Source organism: Sciurus carolinensis, chromosome 4, assembly GCF_902686445.1.
Source record: "Sciurus carolinensis chromosome 4, mSciCar1.2, whole genome shotgun sequence".
NCBI classification, from domain to species: Eukaryota; Metazoa; Chordata; class Mammalia; order Rodentia; family Sciuridae; genus Sciurus; species Sciurus carolinensis.
Window position 1 is genome coordinate 170,674,372 of NC_062216.1, and position 9,319 is coordinate 170,683,690.

Below are 9,319 nucleotides of genomic sequence, written 5' to 3' on the forward strand. Positions count from 1 at the left end.
CCAAGAGAAAAGAAATCCATGGAAACTGACCCCAAATGAACCCAGATGTTGGATAGAGCAAAGTGCCCTTTGACCCTATCACCTCCTAAGAGCCCCGCCCCTCGACACTATTTCCATGGCAATTAAATCTCTTTCTTTCATTCTTTCTTTCTTCTTTCCTTCCTTTTTTTTTTTTTTTTTTTTTTTTTTTTTGTGGTGCTGGGGATTGAACCCAGGGGTGCTCTACCACTGAACTACATTGGCAGTCCTTTTTTATTTTTTATTTTGAGACAGGGTCTCACTAAGTTGCTGAGGCTGGCCTCAAACTTGCAATCCTCCTGCCTCAGCCTCCCAAGCCTCTGCACCATGCGTGCACCATGGTGCCAAGCAATGACAATTAAATTTCAACACGTGTTTCGGAGGGGACACTCAAACCACAGCACTCCAGCTGAATGGATCTTACCTCTAGCCTCCTCATTCCCATCCCCCAGACCTGTGATCCCTCATTCTTCAGGGTCCGCCGTGAAGGGAGAAGGTCTGTCTTCCAGAACTGCTGCCAGCTGGAAAGGGGCCACAACCCTGCCTATCCAGGGACAGAGACGCCTCCTCTTAACTGATCTGAAGGACGTAGACACACTCAAGGGAGAACATGGGTCATGTCAAGAATGGGAAGCAGCCTGGAATCCTCGTACTGCCAGCCTCCAGTGTGGAGTTGGTGCAGTCTGGAAGGCACACACTTTTACCAGGAGATCAAGAAGGCAAGGGCTAACCGGGCGCAGTGGCACTCGCCTGCAATCCCATGACTCAGGAGGCTGTCAGAGGACCACAAGTTCAAAGCCAGCCTTGGCAACTTAGTGAGACCCTGTCTGAAAATAAAAAATAAGTGTGGCTCAGTGGTTCAGTGCCCCTTGGTTCCATCCCCAGTACCAAAAAACAATAATGATAAGGCAAGGACTGAGCAATCGGAGCGCAGCAAGCCAAGTCCTTGGAGTGGGAACAACCAGGGCAGCAAGTCGGTGGGCAGCACTCTGGGCGTATGCCTGGTTCTGTGGGAGACCAGGGGCGTGTGTGAGGAAGCAGATCCCCGGCCAGACGAGTCCCATAGCCAGAGGAAAGAACCCCCAAGAGCAGAAAGGCACAAGCTCCCTGGTCACAGTACAGAGGGGAACTTAGCTTAAACAGGATTTTTGTTTTTATGTTTTGAACAGGACTTGGACATCCTCTAGTGGCTTAAACGAAGAGGAGTTCCTTTTCCCTTTTCTCTCTCTGTCTCTCGCTCTCTCCCTCCTCCCTCTCTCTGTGGTGGCGTGTGGTCCTGGATCTGCAAGACCTCGAGTGGGACAGGTTTAAACCTCCACCCACGGGTCGGTCCATGGTGTTCGGCTGCAGCCCCACGGCAGCCGGGTGCCTGGGAAGGCTGGACAGGCCCTTCTGCCCGGGAGTCTGAGTGTGGCTCCTCTAGTGCCGGTCCTGTGTCACTTGTCTCTGCTGCTACGTCCCCGCTGCAAGACCAAGCAGGGGGCCCTGCTGGGCAGGCATCAGTTGGTTGCTGGGTTGTCACAGTCAGTCAAGGCTCCTTGGGGTCACCCTTGGGGACTTCTGTGAGAAGCCTCCCGACTCCTTTCATCTTTTCCTCTACCAGTTGTGCCATCTGCCAGGAAGGGCCAGGGTCTTGCCGATCACGTGTCTTCCCTTGGAAATGCCGGGGACATTCTCCTCCCCAGGGACCCTCCTTTTTTACAGAATATGTACTGGGTGGCTCCTAGTCTCTGGGGTCTTCATAACCCCCCTGAGTGAGAGTTCAGGCGACTCACCAGGGTTGCAGGGTCCTTAGAGGGGACCTGTCATCCCCCGGGTCCTAGTGGACCTTAGAGGGTGAGAAGAGTGGGCCAGAATATTGACTGGTTTTTTTCTCTTTATACTTTTTATTTGCTGTTTTTATTTTCAAGTTTCTGTTGCTGAACACCCAGGAGGTCAGTTCCACAGGTTCTGTTCAATGACTAAGGTCCATGTTACAGCCTCTGTCCTGTGGGTGGTGGTGACCCGCTTAGAGTACCGCTAGACTTGTTCCATGAGAAGCTGTACTTCTGTAAAATGTTAACGACCTTCTTTAAGGAAAATGTAAAACAAAGTTGTTGTTATTATTATTATTATTATTTACACATCTATTTTTATGGTACTGGGGATTGAAACCACTGAGCTTTCTCTCCAAACCTTTTGATCTTTTGTTTTAAGACGGGATCTTGCTCAGTTGACCAGGCTGGCCTTGAACTTGTGATCCTCCTGCCTCAGCCTCTGGAGCAGCTGGGATCACAGGCGTGTGCCACTGAACCTGGTCCAAATTAAAATTATTAAGAACAAAGCAAATCCAGTTTTTATAATAGTTCTGAAAATATTAGACATCACAAATAAATTCCAATTTAAATGTTATTTTTATCTTATTTTCTTGTTCTAAAAATAAATTTTAAAAAATTTGAATAAAGTAGAATGTACTTATTTGCAGATGTATTTCCTAGGTGATCAATGCTGAATCATTTTTGGTGGGGTACGGGGAATTGAACCCAGGCGTGCTTTCCCACTGAGCCACATCCCCAGTCCATTTTATTTTTTGAGGTAGTCTTACTAAGTTGCCAAGGCTGGCCCTAAACTTGCGATCTTCCTGCCCAAGAGTCATGAAGTTATAGACATTTGACACTATGGCCATCCAATACCCACTCTTTTAATTACTAGAGTGGTGTGGTTTGGAACACCAAGTGCTTGGGCACATCTAAATAGTTTTGTTGAAAGACGAGAGTCATAGTACAATTACAAGCACACAGTTACGCCTGAGAAAAGCTGTCATTGTGATGGGCTGACATATCTGGCTCCATAGAATGTTATAGGCCAGACTCTAAGGGAAATGACTAAACAGACGCCATTTTGCTCTGAGACTCCATGTTATATGGGAAAGAAGCTTCTCCCATGGGAACACCCCGCCTCTGTGCCCATCATCAGTTACTTAGTATGACATGTTTAGCAATACAAAATGACAATTCTTATGTAATGAAATATTGCTCTCTTTTGATTCCTATTGCTCCTAAACAATGTACCATGTGAACGGTGATTGTGTGGATGTTAGTAACCATTCTTTAGTTTGTACCTAGGTAAGGGTCATTTTGACCCACTTCCCCCTCTGTCGATGATCTCATGATGTTAATGTGTAATTTTAAATCATAGCAACAGACACTTATGATTGATGTGGTTTTTGGTATAAGAAACCCTGCAACCCTATAGTTGGGACTGTTCTCCCAATAGCCATTTTTTGGGGCATTGTGTGAGACAGTCAGCAGCCGGCTTAATAAAGACTCTCAAATTTGGACTTCTCAGTGGTGATCGTTCTGTTATTAAGTTGCCCCCATAACATCATTACTAACAATTTTAGTGTGGAAGACATCATCTCGGCAAAGTGCTGTCCTAAGTTTTGCGTTTTAGGATGCTTACACACTTGGGGAAGGAACACCAGCGCTCTCTGTATACAAAATCCTGTTACAGAGAAGTCCTTTACCTACCGATGTAGCTTTACCTTGGAATGAAATTTAGACGCCTCGACTCCATAACTATAATTACAGACCTACGAAGGTGAACAGCATCGACAGAAATCAAAGGACCACTTGAGACCTCTTCTAAGTTTAGGAAACAGTGTTAACGACCATTCACTCACTCAATTAACAGAGAACCTTCCAGGCTCCTCGTAGGCCGCCGCGATTTCAGATATCTACTGTTACATGACCGTCCCCGCCAGACACATGACAGAGGTCTTTCTGCGGATGTTTAAAAAAATCTCCCCCTCTGGGGAACAAAATATGAATTCACGTCACAGAGAAGAATCTGTCTCTCTGCCACTCAAGGGTTCTAAACAACGGGCTGGAGGTGCCGCTCAGGCTGATCTGGCATGTGCGAGGGCCTGGCTTCCACCCCAGCACCAAAAAGAAAAAAAAAAAAAAAAAAAGAATTCTAAGAAATAAGGGGAAAAAATTTTAAAATGGAAAAGGGACATTTAAAAATACAAATACCCCTTGCCGGGCGCGGTGGCCACACCTGTCATCCCAGCAGCTTGGGAGGCGGAGGCAGGAGGATCGTGAGTTCAAAGCCAGCCTCAGCAACAGTGAGGTGCTAAGCAACTCGTGAGCCCTTGCCTCAAAATAAAATATAAAATAGGGCTGGGGTATGGCTCAGTGGCCCCTGAGTTCAATCCCCAGCACCAAAAATAAATAAATAAATAAATATACAAATAACCCTTAAATATATAAAATATGACCAAGTTGATTTATAAAAAGAAAACTTCAAATTACAAGTACCCTGAGATATAATTTCCTATCTAATTGACACAAATTCAAAAGTTGGACCCTCTCCTCATGGGTCAAGGTCAAGGTGAGTTTGTCCAGTTCAGGTGGGATGCAAAGTGGGATGGTCTGGTGATAGGGGGACATCTGCCACAATGACAAACGTCTTGGGCTTTAGCTCTGGCTGTGAATCCCTGGGAGTTGATCTTGAGGTCACTGCTGGCCACCTTGCAGTATTGTTTATAAAGCAAATAATGGGAAGAATTAATATTGTCAAAATGGCCATACTACCAAAAGTGCTATACAGATTCAATGCAATTCCAATTAAAATCCCAATGATGTACCTTACAGAAATAGAGCAAGCAATTATGAAATTCATCTGGAAGAATAAAAAACCCAGAATAGCTAAAGCAATCCTTGGCAGAAAGAGTGAAGCAGTGGGTATCGCAATACCAGATCTTCAACTCTACTACAAAGCAATAGTAACAAAAACGGCATGGTATTGGTACCAAAATAGAAAGGTGGATCAATGGTACAGAATAGAGGACACGGACACAAACCCAAATAAATACAATTTTCTCACACTAGACAAAGGGGCCAAAAATATGCAATGGAGAAAAGATAGCCTCTTCAACAAATGGTGCTGGGAGAATTGGAAATCCATATGCAACAGAATGAAACTAAACCCATATCTCTCACCATGCACGAAACTAAACTCAAAATGGATTAAGGATCTCGGAATCAGACCAGAGACCTTGCATCTTATAGAAGAAAAAGTAGGTCCAGAGCTTCAACATGTCGGCTTAGGATCAGACTTCCTCAACAGGACTCCCATAGCACAAGAAATAAAAGCAAGAATCAATAACTGGGATAGATTCAAACTAAAAAGCTTTCTCTCAGCAAAGGAAACTATCAGCAATGCGAAGAAAGAGCCTACAGAGTGGGAGAAAATCTTTGCCAATCATACTTCAGATAGAGCACTAATCTCCAGAATCTATAAAGAACTCAAAAAACTCTACACCAAGAATGCAAGTAATCCAATCGACAAATGGGCTAAGGAAATGAATAGACACTTCACAGAAGAAGATCTACAAGCAATCAACAAACATATGGAAAAATGTTCAACATCTCTAGTAATAAGAGAAATGCAAATCAAAACCACCCTAAGATTCCATCTCACCCCAATTAGAATGGCGATTATCAAGAATACAAGCAACAACAGGTGTTGGCGAGGATGTGGGGAGAAAGGTACACTCATACATTGCTGGTGGGGCTGCAAATTAGTGCAGCCACTCTGGAAAGCAGTATGGAGACTCCTTAGAAAACTTGGAATGGAGCCATCATTTGACCCAGCTATCCCATTCCTTGGCCTATAACCAAAGGACTTAAAATCAGCATATTACAGAGATACAGCCACATCAATGTTCATAGCTGCTCAGTTCACAATAGCCAGATTGTGGAACCAACCTAGATGTCCTTCAATTGATGAATGGATAAAGAAACTGTGGTATATATATACAATGGAATATTACTCTGCCATAAAGAATGATAAAATTATGGCATTTGCAGGCAAATGGATGAAACTGGAGAATATCATGCTAAGTGAGATAAGAGAATCTCAAAAACCAAAGGAAGAATGATATCGCTAATAAGTGGATGAGGACACATAATGGGGGGTGGGAAGAGTTAGTGTTAGGGTTGGAGTTGGGTTTAGGGAGGGGGGCAAGAATGGAGGAAGGAAGGACTGTATAGAGGGAAAAGAGGGGTGGGAGGGGTGGGGGGAAGGGAAAAAATAACAGAATGAATCAAACATTACCCTATGTAAATTTATGATTACACAAATGGTATGCCTTTGCGCCATGTACAAATAGAGAAACAACATGTATCCCATTTGTGTACAATAATAATAAAAAAAAGTAAACAAATAAAATAAAGGCATTCTGTCCAAAAAAAAAAAAAAAAAAAAAGCAAATAATGGGAAACATCCCAAATTTCCCTTGATGGAGGGACAGATAAAACTGTGGAACAATAGAAGACTGCACAAGTGTAAAGAAGCAGGAAGAAGCTTTTGTGCTGCTCTTGACAGTTATGGGGACAGCTAGAGGACTTTTATTAAGGTGGAGAACAGTGTGTATAGCTAACCTGCTTCTGAGGCCAGAAAAGTGGGAATGCATATGTATTTTAAAAACTGAAGAATACTGAGAAATGCATATGCATTTTAAAAACTGAAGAATACTGAGAAATTTCAATCCATTTGCTATGGTTTGAAAGTGTCCCCTAAAATCCAGGGGTTGAGCCAGATGTAGTGGCATGCACGACGATTCCAGCAACTTGGGAGGCTGAGGCAGGAGGATTGCAAATTGGAGGCCAGCCTCAGCAACTCAGCGAGACCTTGCCTAAACGTGAAATTTTTTTTAAAAAGGCTGGGGCCATAGATCACTGGTAAAGCACCTGTGGGTTCTATCTCCAGTAGGGGAAAAAAAAAAAAAAAAAAGAGCTTGTTAATGACTAATGACTACATCTTACCCTATGATCTACGTGCTAGCCCCTCGTGTACATAATTGAATTTGAATTAGTGAGACCAAATGTTCTCATCTGGGTTATTTACAAAAGTAAACTCTTAAGTTTTACAGAAAAACTGCACTAAGGGTGCACGATTTCCTTCACGGCCTTCGTCCCAGCGTCCTGCACTGCATGGTGTAAAGCTAGAATAAACATGGCCCGTCCCTGTTAGCTAGACTCCGGGCTATATTTGGATTCTCCCAGCTTTGCCACCTACGTTCTTCCTCTGTTCCAGGATCCGGTCCAGGGCGCCGTGCTGTGTGCACTTCAGGGACTGTTTTTGATTTCCAGGCCTCGCTGGAGGCGTCCTCTTGCTGATGGAGGAGGGCGCTCCTGTGAACCCCTGTCTCTCGCAGCCGGAATGTGAGTTCCTGTTAATGCCCTCCCATCTCTGGACCTGACGACTATCTGAACTGAGGAGTGTTAACCAGGGCTCAGAACAGAGACTTGAAGAACTACCCGCGGAATTTCCACACCGCCAGCTGCTTCTGTGCGCCCCCAGAGAGCCGGGACAGAACTGCTCACTGAGCCCCTACCGTTTGCAAGATCCTCTGGTAGATGTTATGGGGGAAACAGCTGAATAAGCCCTTCTCCCACTTTTAAGGGACTGCCACCCAGCCAGACCCAGTGGCCCAAAACTCTAGAGGTGGAGAGGAGACGCAGGTAACTGGGCACAGACAGAGATGACGAAGTGCGTTTCACCTGGGAACACTGACGGCTTCCTGGAGCACAGGACTTCTGAACCAGGCCTGAAAGGAGGGTAGGATTTCAATGGTGAGGGCAAAGGGAACAGCGTTCTGACTCCAGGAACAGCCAAGACCAGGGCCCGGAGGGGTGAGAGTTGGGGGCAGGTGGCCAGGACCCCGGGAGCTGAAGAGAAGGGACGAAGGGCCCCGGGAGGGCATCAAATGCTGGGCCAGGAAGTCCACCCCTCCCCAGCAGGCAGTGAGAAGCCCCTGGGAGTCCCATGAAGGGAAGATGGGAGCTACAGTGTCTTTACGGCGGAGACTGTGGCCATAGGGCAAGTGGGTGAAGAGCATGGCAGGAGGGGGTTGCTGTGCCTTCCTAGGGCTGCCCCCAGATCAGGAATGGAAGAGGGCGAGGCAGGCAGGAAACAGCTGGATAGTGGTTGGGATGGGAGGACCGGGCAGAGGTGGGTGACTGAGATCACGAGCCAGAGGGACAGGAAGCGGGGAGCTGATGCCAATCTGCTGGAGGGGCCGTTGGCTCAGGGAGTCTGAGGGTGAAGGTGCAGGAGGCGCCTCCCCCAGGCACACTGAGCTGGTGCCCAGTGAAATGAGGCCTTGCCCACGAAGAGGAAGTGGCAGCGGGTCCTCAGGGCAGAAGGGGAAACGGATCAACCTGCTTCACAGGGGTCAAGTCTGCAATGCCTCCATCACCCAGGGTCTGTGACCCCCTGCATAACTCCTTAAGGATCCATATCCACAGGGGGTCAAAGCATTTCCTGAGCTAATGACACCCCCTTGTGTGCACCCCTCATGGAAATGGTCTCACGGCCTGCCCCCAGCTCCTAGTCTCCCTGGACCCCACCATGCAGACCAAACTACAGTCCCGACACCACCTGCTGCCACCCTGCTCCTGACCCCTTACCCTGCAGTAGGCGGGTGGGGGCACGTTTTCTGCACTGACAACTTTCCCTGCATTGCATGGCTGGGAACCCCCTTACCTTCTGCAGACCCTGGTCTTCAGGGACTGGGCTCCCTGTCATCCTAGGGAGAAGTCACCACAGTCCTTCTCCTGCCTTCTGTGGCCCCCAGTCGTGGGCCCCGAGGGACTGTGAGCCTAGAGACCACATCCCATTCCTCCAGGTTTCCGACCAGTCGGTGACCCAACAAGAAGCATTTGCTCGACTATGTCCCACACTTGCCACTTCAAGGCTTCAAAGGGTGCGTTTTGCTTCCGTTCTTGTAGGTTTTCCTGTAGGGAATCTCCTTGCCCCCAACATGGCTTTCATGACTTGGGGCTCTTGATCTTTTGCAGACTGGACCGTATTGGTTATTCCCAGGTGATACATTTATTCATTCACCCGTAGGACAAATACTAAGGCGAGTTTGTGCCAGACTCTGTTGAGGACCCCAGGACATGGTGGGAACACCTGGGACGCAGGCCAGCCTTCCAGGCAGACTTTAACAGTCAACACAAAGCCAGCGACTCTGGAGGCTAAGGCAGGAGGATCGCAAGTTCGAGCTCAGCCATGGCAACTTAGTGTGACCCTCTCTCAATAAATAAATAAAGCGAGCACCCGCCCCTGCTTGCTGTGGGTGCCCGCTGGGCAGCTCCCGGCACCGAGGGCCCGGGGCGCACTTAGGCGCTGCGCTGGGGCCAGGGTCCCGCCACCCGCGCGCCCAGCAAGACATGCTCCACTCCCTGCAACCCGCCCGGGGGCAGGGGAGGGGTTTGGAGGCTGTTAGGTCACCTCCCGGGGCTCCGCAGCT